The 14,464-nt window shown below is 36.8% G+C and overlaps 1 protein-coding gene across 3 annotated transcripts in view; it reads left to right on the forward strand.

The window, feature by feature from the left end:
- The window catches only part of DEPDC1B (DEP domain containing 1B), a gene marked incomplete at both ends in the record, with an annotated part of 94,907 nt that overhangs the window by 61,245 nt on the left and 19,198 nt on the right, over positions 1 to 14,464 (forward strand). The window lies entirely within an intron of this gene.

Consider the following 14,464-nt stretch of genomic DNA (forward strand, 5'->3'; position numbering starts at 1 on the left):
CTTTGAGACCACTGGGTCTTCTTGGTATTTTGTTTTCCACCAAGGAAAATTGGGGGGCTTATGTCCTTGTGAATATCATGCCTAATGATGACTACTTGCTGTTATTTAAGATGCATAAAGACTAATTGAGTAGATTCTCATTATAGCCACTTAATGCCATTATGCGACTGGTAAAAGACAAATTCTAAAGACAGGATTAAAAGCCACTTCTTAGATTTTCTTCTCATTTTCCATTTTCATAATGTTTTATGGTAGAATTTAGAAACAAAAGAACTTGGAACTTAAAAAAAAACGAATTCCAATTTTTAAAAATTTTAATTTTTTATTGGAGTATAGTTGATTAACAATGTTGTGTTAGTTTCAGGTGAACAGCAAAGTGATTCAGTTATACATGTATCTATTCTTTTTCCCATTTAGGTTATTACAGAGTACTGAGCAGAGTTCCCTGTGCTGTACAGTAGATCCTTGTTGGTTATCTATTTTAAATATAGCAGTGTGTACGTGTCAATCCCAAACTCTGTATCTATCCCTCCCTCCCAACCTTCCCCTCTGGTAACCATAAGTTCATTCCCTAAGTCTGTGAGTCTGTTTCTGTTTTGTAATAAGTTCATTTGTATCAATTTTTTTAGATTCCACATATAAGCGATATCATATGTTATTTGTCTTTCTCTGTCTGACTTCACTTAGTATGATAATCTCCAGGTCCATCCATGTTGGTGCAGATGACATTATTTCATTTACTTTGATGGCTGAGTAATATTCTTTTGTACATATGTACCACTTCTTTATCCATTCATCTGTTGGTTGGTGGACATTTAGGTTGCTTCCATGTCTTGGCTATTGTAAACAGCACTGCAGTGAACATTGGGGTACATGTATCCTTTTGATCCATGTTTTGTTCTGGATATATGCCCAGGAGTGGAATTGTTGAACCGTGAGGTAGGTCTATTTTTACTTTCTTAAGGAACCTCCATACTGTTCTCCACAGTGGCTGTATCAATTTACATTCCCACCAACAGTGTAGGAGGGTTCCCTTTTCTCCACACCCTCTCCAGCATTTATTGTTTGTAGATTTTTTGATGATGGCCATTCTGACTGGTGTGAGGTGATATCTCATTGTAGTTTTGATTTGCATTTCTCTAATAATTAGTGATGTTGATTATCTGTTCGTATGCCTCTTGGCCACCTGTATCTTCTTTGGAGAAATGTCCATTTAGGTCTTCTGCCCATTTTTTGATTGTGTGTGTGTGTGTGTGTGTGTGTGTGTGTGTGTGTGTGTTTTATATTGAGCCACATGAGCTGTTTGTAAATTTTGGAGATTAATTGCTTGTTGGTCGTATCATTTGCAAATATTTTCTCTCATTCTGTGGGTTGTCTTTTCATCGTTTTTATGGTTTCCTTTGCTGTGCAAAAGCTTTTAAGTTTAATTAGGTCCCATTTGTTTTTGTTTTCATTTCCATTACTCTAGGAGATGGATCAAAAAAGATCTTTCTGTGATTTATGTCAAAGAGTGTTTTCCTCTAAGAGTTTAATAGTATCTGGCCTTACATTTAGGTCTTTAATTCATTTTAAGTTTATTTTTGTGTTTGGTGTTAAAGAATGTTCTAATTTCATTTTTTTTACATGTTGCTGTCCAGTTTTCCCAGTACCATTTATTGAAGAGACTGTCTTTTCTCCAGTGTATAGTCTTGCCTCCTTTGTCATAGATTAATTAACCATAGGTACGTGGGTTTATTTCTTGGCTTTCTATCCTGTTTCATTGATCTATATTTCTGTTTTTCTGCCAGTACCATACTGTCTTGGTTACTGTAGCTTTGTAGTATAGTTTTGAAGTCAGGGAGCCTAATTCCTCCAGCTCCATTTTCCATTCTCAAGATTCCTTTGGCTATTGGGGGTCCTTTGTGTTTCCATACAAACTGTGAAAGTTTTTGTTCTAGTTCTGTGAAAAATGCCACCTGTAATTAGATAGGGATTGCACTGAATCTGTAGATTACCTTGGATAGTATAGTCATTTTGACAATATTGATTCTTCCAATCCAGGAACATGGTATATCTTTCCATCTGTTTGTGTCATCTTCGATTTCTTTCATCAGTGTCTTACAGTTTCCAGAGTACAGGTCTTTTGTCTCCTTAGGTAGGTTTATTCCTAGGTATTATAATCTTTTTGATGCGATGGTAAATGGGATTGTTTCTTTAATTTCTCTTTCTGATCATTGGTAGTTAGTGTATAGAAATGCAACAGATTTCTGTGTATTAATTTTGTATCCTGTAACTTTACCAGATTCATTGATGAGCTCTAGTAGTTTTCTGGTGGCACCTTTAGGATTTTCTATGTATAGTACTATGTCATCTGCAAACAGTGACAGTTTTACTTCTTCTTTTCTAATTTGGATCCCTTTTATTTCTTTTTCTTCTCTGATTGCTTTTACTAGGACTTTCAAAACTATGTTGAATAAAAGTGGCAAGAGTGGACATCTTTGTCTTGTACATGATCTTAGAGGAAGTGCTTTCAGCTTTTCACTGTTGAGTATGATGTTAGCTGTAAGTTTGTCATATATGGCCTTTATTATGTTGAGGTATGTTCCCTCTATGCCCACTTCCTGGAGAGTTGTTTTTTTTTTTTATCATAAATGGGCGTTGAATTTTGTCAAAAGCTTCTTCTGCATCTATTGAGATGATCATATGGTTTTTATTCTTCAGTTTGTTGATGTGGTGTATAACACTGATTGATTTGCAGATATTGAAAAATCTTTACATCCCTGGGATAAATCTGACTTGATCATAGTGTATGATCATTGTAATTCAGTGTTGGATTTGGTTTGCTAGTATTTTGCTGAGGATTTTTGCATCTATGTTCATCAGTGATATTGGCCTGTGATTTTCTTTTTGTGTGGTATCTTTGTCTGGTTTTGGTATCAGGGTGAGGGTGGCCTCATAGAATGATTTTGGGGGTTTTCTTTCCTCAGCAATGTTCTGGAATAGTTCAGAAGGGTAGGTGTTAACTCTTCTCTAAATGTTTGATGGAATTTTCCTGTGAAGCCAACTGGTCCTGGACTTTTGTTCATTGGGAGTTTTTTTTTTTAACATCTTTATTGGAGTTTAATTGCTTTACAATGGTGTGTTAGTTTCTGCTGTATAACAAAGTGAATCAGCTATACATATACATACATCCCCATATCTCCTCCCTCTTGCGTCTCCCTCCCACCCTCCCTATCCCACCCTTTTATGTGGACACAAAAGCACCGAGCTGACCTCTCTGTGCTATGTGGCTGCTTCCCACTAGTTATCTGTTTTACATTTGCTAGTGTATATTATGTCCATGCTACTCTGTCTCTTTGTCCCAGCTTACCCTTCCCCCTCCCCGTGTCCTCAAGTCCATTCTCTATGTCTGTGTCTTTATTCCTGTCCTGCTGTTGAGAGTTTTTTTTTTTATCACAGTTTCAGTTTCAGTACTTGTGATAGGTCTGTTCATATTTTCTGTTTCTTCCTGGCTCACTCTTGGGATATTGTACCTTTCTAAGAATTTGTCCATTTCTTCTTGGTTGTCCTTTTTATTGGCATATAGTTGCTTGTAGTAGTCTCTTATGATCCTTTGTATTTCTGTGGTGTCCATTGTAACTCCTCCTTTTTCATTTCTAATTTTATTGATTTGAGCCTTCTGCCTCTTTTTCTTAATCTGTCTGGATAAAGGTTTGTTAATTTTGTTTATCTTTATAAGAACCAGCTTTTAGTTTCATTGATCTTTTCTGTTTTCTTCATTTGTATTTCATTTATTTCTGCTCTGATCTTTATGATTTCTTTCCTTCTACTAACTGTGGGTTTTGTTTGTTCTTTCTCTAGTTGCTTTAGGTGCAAGTTTAGGTTGTTTATTTGTGATTTTTCTTGTTTCCTGATGTAAGATTGTATTACTATGAACTTACCCCTTAGAACTGCTTTTGCTGCATCCCATAGGTTTTGGATTTTCATGTTTTCATTTTTATGTCTCTAGGTATTTTTTGATTTCCCCTTTTGATTTCTTCAGTGATGTGTTGGGTGTTTAGTAGCATATTGTTTAGCCTCCATGTGTTTGTGTTTTTCACCGTTTTTTTTTTTTTTTTTTGTGGTTGATTTCTAATCTCGTAGTGTTGTGGTTGGAAAAGTTGCTTGATATGATTTCAGTTTTCTTAAATTTACTGAGGCTTGCTTTGTGGCCCAGCATGTGATCAATCCTGGAGAATGTTCCATGTGCACTTGAGAAGAATGTGTATTCTGCTACTTTTGGATGGAATGCTTTATAAATATCAATTAAGTTCATCTGGTCTAATGTGTCATTTAAGGCCTGTGTTTCCTTATTGATTTTCTATCTGAATGATCTGGTAGAAATGGATGGACCAACTTGATGGTCCATTGATGAAAGTTTGGTGTTAAAGTCCCCCACTATTATTGTGTTACTGTTGATTTCTCCTTTTACGGCTGTTAGTATTTGCCTTATATATTGAGGCGCTCCTATGTTGGGTGCATATATATTTACAATTGTTATACCTTCTTCTTGGATTGATTCCTTGATCATTATGTAGTGTCCTTCTTTGTCTGTTACAACAGTCTGATGTGAGTATTGCTACTCCAGCTTTCTTTTGATTTCCATTTGCATGGAATACCTTTTTCCATCCTCTCACTTTCAGTGTGTATGTCTCTAGATCTGAAGTGGTTCTCCTGTAGATATGATATATACGGGTCTTGTTTTTATATCCATTCAGCCAGTCTATGTCTTTTGGTTGGAGCATTTAATCCATTTACATTTAAGATAATTATTGATATGCATGTTCTTACTGCCATTTTGTTAACTGTTTTGGATTTGTTTTTGTAGGTGTTTTTTCTTCCCTTCCTCTTTTATTCTCTTGTGATTTGATAACTAACTTTAGTGTTGTGTTTGGATTCCTTTTTCTTTCTCATGTGTATCTATTGTAGATTTTCAGTTTGTTGTTACCCTGAGGTTTTGATATAGCAGTCTATATATATAAACAAGATTGTTTTAAGTTGCTGCTCTTTTAATTTCAAGTGCATTTCCAATATCCTGCATTTGTGTTCTCTTCTTCTTGCAGTTGCTGGTTTTGATATCATATTTGTGTGCAGATGATTTTCAACCTTTACTGTATGTTTGCCTTTACCAGTGAGCTTTTCCGTTTGCTATTTTCTTGTTTCTAGTTGTGGCCTTTCCTTTTCCACTTAGAGAAGTTCCTTTAGCATTTGTTGCAAAGCTGGTCTGGTGGTGCTGAATCCTCTTAGCTTTTACTTGTTTGTAAAGCTTTTGATTTCTCTGTGGAATCTGAATGAGAGCCTTTCTGGGTAGAGTCAGTTGGAAGCTCAGTGGAAGCTGACTGAAGAAATTCTCATTTGAGCACTGGCCTCTAGGAAATCAAATGGAAGGTGTTTAAAAATGTATGAGTTCCAATTTGCATCAGTTACATTTGTGATATCATTGGTCTGTTCTACCCCCAATTGTTCATTTTGATCTCATCTAGGAATTAAAGCTGGTTGTTTCCAAATTGATGTCAGAGTCAGCCATCAGCTAAAATATTTTCAGTAGAGGCTTTGAGGTGGAAAAGGATGGATAGAATGGAGAATTTATTATTCTTAGGTGTCAGCAATAATAGACTAGTGTGTATAGATGGTGACATATATTAACCTTCCCTGATCAGTCCTGCTCAAGTGAATATATTTCAGACACCCTGCATTGAAAACCATAGTTTTTAGAACTTTACATAGTGAAAGAAAAAAGTCTTCTAGGTTATGACGACCATAATTTGTTTATATGAATAACAAAGATTATCTAATATAGCAGTCCTGTTAGAATCTGTGGGAAAGTGTATCATATCTAGGTCTGTGCAAACTCGATACATAGGTTGAATCCCAGGAGGAATTAGTCATTCCTTAAACCTTTTGACTTACTTTGATTGGAATAGGATCCCCTTAGATAAAATGCTTTAAAGTAGGTAATCAGTCTACTTCGTTGTAGAAGCTAATTCTGCAGCCATTTCAATGGAAATGGTTTTTAGTTTAGTTAATGAATTTCTTTTGAGGGTTATTCCTTTGCTTCTTGCATGAAATAATTCTGGCTTTATGCCATAACTGTGACCCTGAGAACAGTCATTGATAGGTGAAACAGGATATCGAAGTGTTCTTAAAGAAAAAAATGAAAAAAAAAGAGACATTTTTGGAGGTTTAAGACTTACCCTTTACTTATACTATACTTCGTCTCAGCAGTCTGACCTAACAACATAACTGTGACTAGTAATAAATCTTCATTTCCAAAATGGCAGTTCCTTATATTAAGATCAGAGTTCGGCTGACTCTTGAATAGGGTGAGTGAGATAGTATAGCAGCCTTTACACACACTTCACATGCACCCTAGAATCCACTGAGCTGTGTAGCTTGCAATAAGTTGGCATACTGAGGAAAAGAGAAGGCAGAAAGGAAGCACAAAGGGGCATGGGAGCAGGGAAGAGTGTTTTGGAAAATTGGCTGGCTTGTGTGTTATATGATGTTAATATCTGAGATCCTAGACTGGTGATCTATGGGCCAAATCTGGCTCATGAATACATCTGGTTTAACTTGTGTGTTTTATAAAGAAAGTTTAATTAATTGTCAAACTTTAAGAAATAGGAAATTCACATAAGAGTTTATATTTTTGGCTTCTGCTCCTATAGGCAGGTGAGTTTGTGGCTGGCTCCTGGTTTATGTGCTAATAGGCTGGAAGGCTGACACAGTAGGTCTTTGCTGTTTGCTTTCTCCTAGATGTAAAGTTTAGAAAATGCCATTGAAATTCACTAGACCGGTTATACATTGGATCATGTAACTCAAAGGCTGAGATCTCCTCCTTTGTTTTTTAACCTAGAAATATCCATAAGGTTAGTTTTTCCATTCTTTGGTTCTTTTGTGTAGTGATTTCTAGGAGATCCTCTGGAGCTGTGTGCCATCTTGCTTTGTAACCTCTTTGCCCTCATGCGCTTCAGGTTATCTCAGGGTCCTTATCCCATAGTGGAAAACAATTCCTTTTTTCAGAGAGTGCCTACTTGGTGCACTTGACCAGACAGAGAGCTCTTGCCCATGTTAGTCTGAAGTTCTTGTGGTGGTGCTCTCTGCTCTCAGGGCCCAGGGCTTATGGCCCAAGCTTTTGAAATTGCAGATGGGCCAAGGTAAAGATACTGAATCACCTCCAAATGTAATGACTACTGTTATGTCAAGATTATTGGAATAAAGTGAGTTAGGTAGTTCTTAAAGATGGAAATTTAGGCAAATGCCTAGGTATTCACTGGCTGTAACTAAACACATAAATTACACACTACTATATATAAAACAGATAAGCAACAAAAACCTTCTGTATAGCACAGGGAACTATATTCAATATCTTATAATAACCTATAATGGAAAAGAATCTGAAAAAGAATTATATGTATATATATATATGCACATATAAATAAATCTATATGATATAGTAAATATATATAAAACTGAATCACTTTGCTGTACACCTGAAACTAACACAACATTGTAAATTAATTCTTCAATAAAAATGGTTAGGTGGTGCAGTGGTTGCGAGTCCGCCTGCCAATGCAGGGGACACGGGTTTGTGCCCCGGTCTGGGAAGATCCCACATGCCGCGGAGCAGCTGGGCCCGTGAGCCATGGCCGCTGAGCCTGCGCGTCCGGAGTCTGCTCCGCAACGGGAGAGGCCCGCGTACCAAAAAAAAAAAAAAAATTATTGGTATGTTCTGCATGTAAATCCTTTGTTAGATATATTTATTGCAAATATTTTCTCCTGGAGTGTGGTTCTTTTCCCCCCTTTTCTTAACAATGGCTTTCAAAAAGCAGAAGTTTTCAGTTTTGAAGTCTATTTTATCATTTTCTTTTATGGTTCATGCTTTTTGTATCTCAAGAAAATTTTGCCTACCTTTAAATATTGTACTATTTCATTTATAATGTTACTACCTTACAACAACATTCTTTCATTTTTTTCCACTGCCCTTTGTGCTATTGTTATCATACATTTTAGTGCTACATATATTTTTAATAATGTGTTATAACCCTACTATATATTGTTGTTATTTTTTCTTTAAACAGATGATTTTCTTTCTTTCTTTTGTTTCTGTTTGCTTTCTTTTTTAATATTTTTTCTTCCAGTTTTATTGAGATATTATTGACATACAACACCTTATAAGTTTAACATAAACAGCATAATGATTTGACTTGCATACATCCTGAAATGATTACCAGAATAAGTTTAGTGAACATCCATCATGTCATTATAGATGCAGAATTAAAGAAATAGAAAAAAATGTTTTTTTTTCCCCTTGTGATGAGAGCTCTTAGGATATACTCTGTTAACAATTTTCATATATAACATACAGCAGTGTTGATTATATTTATTTTGTTGTACATCACATTCCTAGTACTTATTTACCTTATAGCTGGATGTTTGTACCTTTGATTGCCTTTATCCAATCCCCCCACCCCTGCCTCTGGCAACCAGAAATCTGGTCTCTTTTTCTATGAGTTTGTCTATTTGTTTGTTTTCGATGTATTGACCTGCAATACTACGTTAATTCCTGTTATACAACATAGTGATTTGATATTTCTGTACATTTTAAACTGATCACCAAGATGAGTATTTTTACAGTATGTCACCATACAAGATATTACATAGTTATTGACTATATTCCCCTAATGTACTAAATGTATATATATGTAATTTCATACCTGTGATGCATTTATTTTGCAACTGGAAGTTTGTACCTCTTAGTCTCCCTCACTTTTTCTTTCCTCTCCCCACACATCTCCCCTCTGGCAACCACCTGTTCATTCTACGTATCTATAGCTCTGTTTTTGTTTTGTTATGTTTGTTCACTCCTTTGGTTTTTTAGATTGCACGTATAAGTGAAATCATACAGTATTTGTCTTTCTTTGACTTATTTTACTTAGCATAATACCCTCTAGGTCCATCCATGTTGTTGGCAGTGGCAAGATTTCATTCTTTTTAATGGCTGAGTAGTATTCCATTGTGTGTGTGTGATATATATATATACATACACACAAACACACACACCTTCTTTATCCATTCATCTATTGGTGGTCATTTTGGTTGCTTCCATATCTTGACTATTGTAAATAATGCTGGAATGAAATAGGGGTGCATGTATCTTTTATAATTACTGTTGTTGTTTTCTTCAGATATATACCCAAGAGTGGAATTGCTAGATCATATGGTAGTTATATTTTTTAATTTTTGAAGAATCTCTATAATGTTTTCCATAATGGCTGCACCAACTTGCATTCCCATTAACAGTGCACCTTTTCTCCACATCTTCGCCAACCCTTACTTGTTGTCTTTTTGATAACTGCCATTCTGACAGGTGTGAGGTGGTATCTTACTGTGGTTTTGATTTGCATTTCCCTGATGATGAGTGATGTTGAACATTTTTCCATGTGCCTGTAGGCCATTTGTATGTTTTCTTTGGAAAAATGTCTGTTCAGATCCTCTGTCCCCTTTTTAATCAGGTGGTTTGGTTTTCTGATGTTGAATTGTATGAGTTCTGTTTTTTTTGGGGGGGGTATTAACCCCTTATTGGACACATTGTTTGTAAATCTTCTCCCATTCAGTAATTGGCCTTTTCCTTTTGTTCATAGTTTCCTTCACCATGCAAAAAGCTTTTTAGTTTGTTGTTGTCCCATTTGTTTATTTTTGCTTTTGTTTTTCTGGATACATATCCAAAAAATATTATAAGACCAGTGTCAAAGAGCATGCTGCCTGTTTTCTTCTAGAAGTTTTATGTTTTCAGGTCTTACATTTAAGTCTTTAATCCATTTTGAATTTATTTTTGTGCATAGTGTGAGAGAGTACTCCAGTTTGATTCTCTTGCATGTAGTTTTCCGGTTTTCCCAGCACCAATTATTGAAGTGGCTGTCTTATCCTTATTGTATATTCTTTCCTCCTTTATTGAAGATTAATTGCTCATATTAGTGTGGTTCACTTCTGGGCTGTCTATTCTGTTCCATTGATCTGTGTGTTTGTTTTTGTACCAGTACCATACTGTTTTGATGATTGAAGCTTTGTAGTATAGTTTTAAATCAGGGCGTATGCTACCTTCAGCATTGTTTTTCTTCCTCAAGATTGTTTTGGCTATTCAGGGTCTTTTGTGTTTCCATAAAAATTATTTAGAATTATTTATTCTTGTTCTGTAGAAAATGCCAGTGGTGTTTTGCTAGGGATTACATTGAATTTGTAGATTGCCTTGGGTAGTATGACCATTTTAACAATGAGCACGAATGCATGAGCACTGCACATCTGTCCAGTTGTTTTTGTCATCTTTGAATTCTTTCATTAATGTCTCATTGTTTTCAGAGTACAAGTTTTTTATCTCCTTCATTAGATTTATTCCTAGGTATTTTATTCTTTCTGATGAAATTGTAAATGGGATTTTCTTAATTTCTTTTTCTGATAGTTCATTATTAGTGTATAGTAATGCAACAGATTTTTGTATATTGATTTTGTATCCTGCAACTTTACCGAATTTGTTTATTAGTTCTAACAGTTTTCTGGTCCTGGACTTTTGTTTGTTTGGAGTTTTTTCATTACTGATTCAATTTCATTATTGGTAATTGGTCTGTTCAAGTTTTCTTTTTCTTTCAGATTTAGTCTTGGGAGACTGTACATTTCTAGGAAGTTATCCATTTCTTCTAGGTTGTCCAATTTATTGGCATATAATTTTTGTTTGTGGTAATCTCTTATGATCCTTGTATTTTTGTGGTATCTGTTTAACTACTCCTCTTTCATTTCTGATTTTATTGATTTGGGCCCTCTCTCTTTTTTCTTGATGAATCTAATGATTTATCAATTTTATTTATCTTTTCAAAGAACCAGCCTTCAGTGTAATTGGTGGTTTTTATTTTTCGGTTTGTTTTTAGTCTTTTTTTCATTTGTTTCTTCTCTGATATTTATTTCTTTCCCTCTACTAACTTTGGGTTTTGTTTGTTCTTCTTTTTCTAGTTCCTTTAGGTGTAAGTATAGGTTGTTTGAGATTTTCTTGTTTCCTGAAGTAACCTTGTGTCACTTCCCTCTCAGAACTGCTTTTACTTCATCCTATCAATTTTGGATCATTGTATTTCCACTCTCATTTGCCTCCAGGTATTTTTTGATTTCTTCCTCTTTTTGTTTTGTGTATCCTTTGACTACTTATTGTAGACATAGGTGAATTTTACTACTTTTGCCTTTTAAACTTCCTATTAGCTTTATAACTGGTTGATCCACTACCTTTACTGTATGTTTGCCTTTACCAGTGAGATTTTTCCTTTCATAATTTTTACATTTCTAGTTGTGGCCTTTTCTTTTTTGCTTTGAGAAGTCCCTTAACATTTTTTGTAAGGCCAGTTTGGTGGTGCTGAAGTCTTTCTAGCTTTTGCTTATCTGTAAAACTCTTTATCTCTCCTTCAACTCTGAATGATAACCTTGTTGGGTAGAGTATTCTTGGTTGTAGGTATTTTTCCTTTCATCTCTTTGGGTGTATTGTTCTACTCCCTTCCGGCCCACAAAGTTTCTGCTGAAAAATCAGCTTGTGGTTTTATGGGACTTCCCTCGTACCTAACTAGTTGATTTTCTCTTGCTGCTTTTAGGATTCTCTCTTTACATTTAATTTTTGCCATTTTAATTATAATGTGTCTTGTTGTGGACCTTTTGGGGTTAATCTTGTTTGGGACTCTCTTTACTTCCTGGGCCTGGATGTCTTTTTCCTTTGCCAGGTTAGGGATATTTTCAGCTGTGATTTCTTCAAATAAGTTCTCTTCCCCCTTCTTTCTCTGTTCTCCTTCTGGGACCCCTATAATTCAAATGTTAGTATACTTAATGCTGTTTCAGAGGTCTCTTAAACTATCCTCATTTTAAAAAGTTCTTTTTCTGTTTTTTTTTTGTTCAGCTGGGTGAATTACCACTGCTCTGTCTTCCAGACTGCTGATTTGTTCCTCTGGGTCTACTATATCTAGTCTACTATTGATTCCTTCTAGTGTATTTCAATTATTGTATTCTTCCACTTTGTTTGGTTCTTTATGTTTTCTAAATCTTTGTTGAAATTCTCACTGTGTTCGTCCATTCCTCTCCTGAGTTCAGTGAGTATCTTTATTGTCATTACCCAGAACTCTTTATTGGGTAGATTGCTTATCTCCACTTTAAGTTTTTTCCCTGAGGTTTTGTATTGTTCCTTCTTTTGGAATATATTGCTTCTTATCCTCATTTTGCATAATTCTCTGTTTTTATGTCTATGTATTTAGTAGGTTGGTTACATTTCCTGATCTTGGAGAAGTAGCTTTATATAGGAGATGTATTGTGGGACCCAGTGGCACATCACCCCCTTCTGGTCACCAGAGCTATATGCCCTGCGGGTGCTCCCTACGTAGGCTGCGTTTGCCCTTTTGTTGTGGTGAGGCCACCTACTGTGGGTGCACTGGGAGGTGGGGCTGCTCCCCTTCACCCCCAGCCCAATTGACTGCAAGGCCCTGAGTCGTGTGGTGGATGTGGGCTTGCTGGAGGGTGGGGTAGGCTTCACACATGGCTGGCTCTGTGATCTGGTGGTCCATGTGGCTGCTGTGGACCCGCTGGTGGGGGGGGGGCAGGCCCCCTAGCACTAGTAGATTAGAGGGAGGATTCCAAAATGGTGCTTGCCAGCACTGGTTCATCACGGTAGACTGAGCTCCCCAAAATGGCTGCTGCCAGTGTCTCCACCCCCAGGAAGAATCCCAGTCTCCTCCTCCCTCTCTGGGAGACTCTCCAAGATGAGCAAGTTGGTTTGACCCAGGCTCCTTTCAAACTACTGCTTCTGTGCTGGGACTCAGAGTACATGAGATTTTGCACATGCCCTTTAAGAGTGGAGACTCTGTTTCCTCCAGCCCTCCAGCCCTCCTGAATGTAAGCCCCACTTGGTTTCAAAGCCAAATGTCCTGGGTGCTTGTCCTTCTGGTGCAGGAACCCCAAGCTGGGGAGCCCCATGTAGGATCTGACCCCTCACTTTCTGGGGAGGACCTCTGCAGTTGTGATATTCCTACCATTTGTGGGTTGCCCACTCATTTATGTGGGTCCTTTAATATTGAATCTCTACTCCTCCTACATGTTTCATTGTGACTCTTTCTTTATATCTTTAGTTGTGAAAAATCTTTTCTGCTAGTCTTCGGGTCATTTTCATAGCTCTGTAAGTAGTTGCAACTTTGGAGTGCCCATGGGAGAAGGTGAGTTCAGGGTCTTTCTACTCTACCATTTTGTCCCTCCCCCTACCCTTGAATGTTTACTTTTATGCTTTGTACCATACACTAGGAAATAGGACTTGCCAAAAGAAATGCATTATGATTTCAATTATCTTGAAGTCTTATTTATAAAACTGTGTGTGTGTGTGTATATATATATATGAAACATATAAAGTTAAGGTGAAATTTGACTCTCCACAGGTGTTTATAATTTGGTAAAAGAAGGGATTTGTGGCCTAATGTGATAGAAGTCTTTGTGGCAAAAGTAAAAGACTTCATGGAGAAATAGATCTAGAATGTAATTGGTCTTTACCAGATCCAGCTGCTACCAGTTCCAACCTCATGCAGACTGTAATCATGCCTTGAATCTTCCTTCCTCCCTCCCTGTTACCCCTTTACAGTCTATTCTCTATACAGCTGCCAGAGTAAAAATAATTCAAACCAAATGGCTCTCCTGCCCAGAATCCTTCAATGGCTTCTTGGGTCACTTACAGTGAAACCCAGAGTCCTTAATGATAGTCTACAAGGTTCTACATGATCTGGCTCTTGGCTTCCTCTCTAACCTCATTTCTGACTTGAATATTCCTTGCATACCCCTCTCTCTTCACACTGCCCTCATTGCTGTTCCTCAGACATTCCAGACATACTCCCTTGTCACAGTCTTTGTCATTGCTATTTCCTTTACCGTGAAAATTTGTCTCTGTGATATCTGCCAGGCATACTCTCATTTTCTTCAGATTTCTGCTCAAATGTCCTCCTTAGCGAGTAACTTTCCCCAAAACTCTAGGAGTATTTTCTCATCATTCCCCAGCTCCTTTCCTTTTTTTCCTTCAAACCCAAAGTCCTTAGTCTGGCATTCAAGGCCTTCTAAGATCTCATCTCTGCTAACCTTTTTCACTTCATTTCTATTGGGCACTCACAGCCTATGCTATAGTCTTATTGAGTGACTTACAGGTTCCCTAATATGCCTGTTGCACATGTCTCTTGCAGCACCTCTCACATTTTGCTACTTACTTTTTTATGGGCCTCTCCTTCTCACAGTGCATAAGCTCTTTAAAGGAAGGGACCTGGCATATTTTTATATTTCTGAGACCTAGCATTGTTCCTGGCATATCGTACATGGCCAGTAAATATTTACTGAATATAAAAGATGGTTTTGTCTCCAAGCAGAGACTAGTTGGAACTTGAAAAAGTTGGATATG

The sequence above is a fragment of the Leucopleurus acutus genome, assembly GCF_964270905.1.
Source record: "Leucopleurus acutus genome assembly, chromosome: 3".
Classification (NCBI taxonomy): Eukaryota; Metazoa; Chordata; class Mammalia; order Artiodactyla; family Delphinidae; genus Leucopleurus; species Leucopleurus acutus.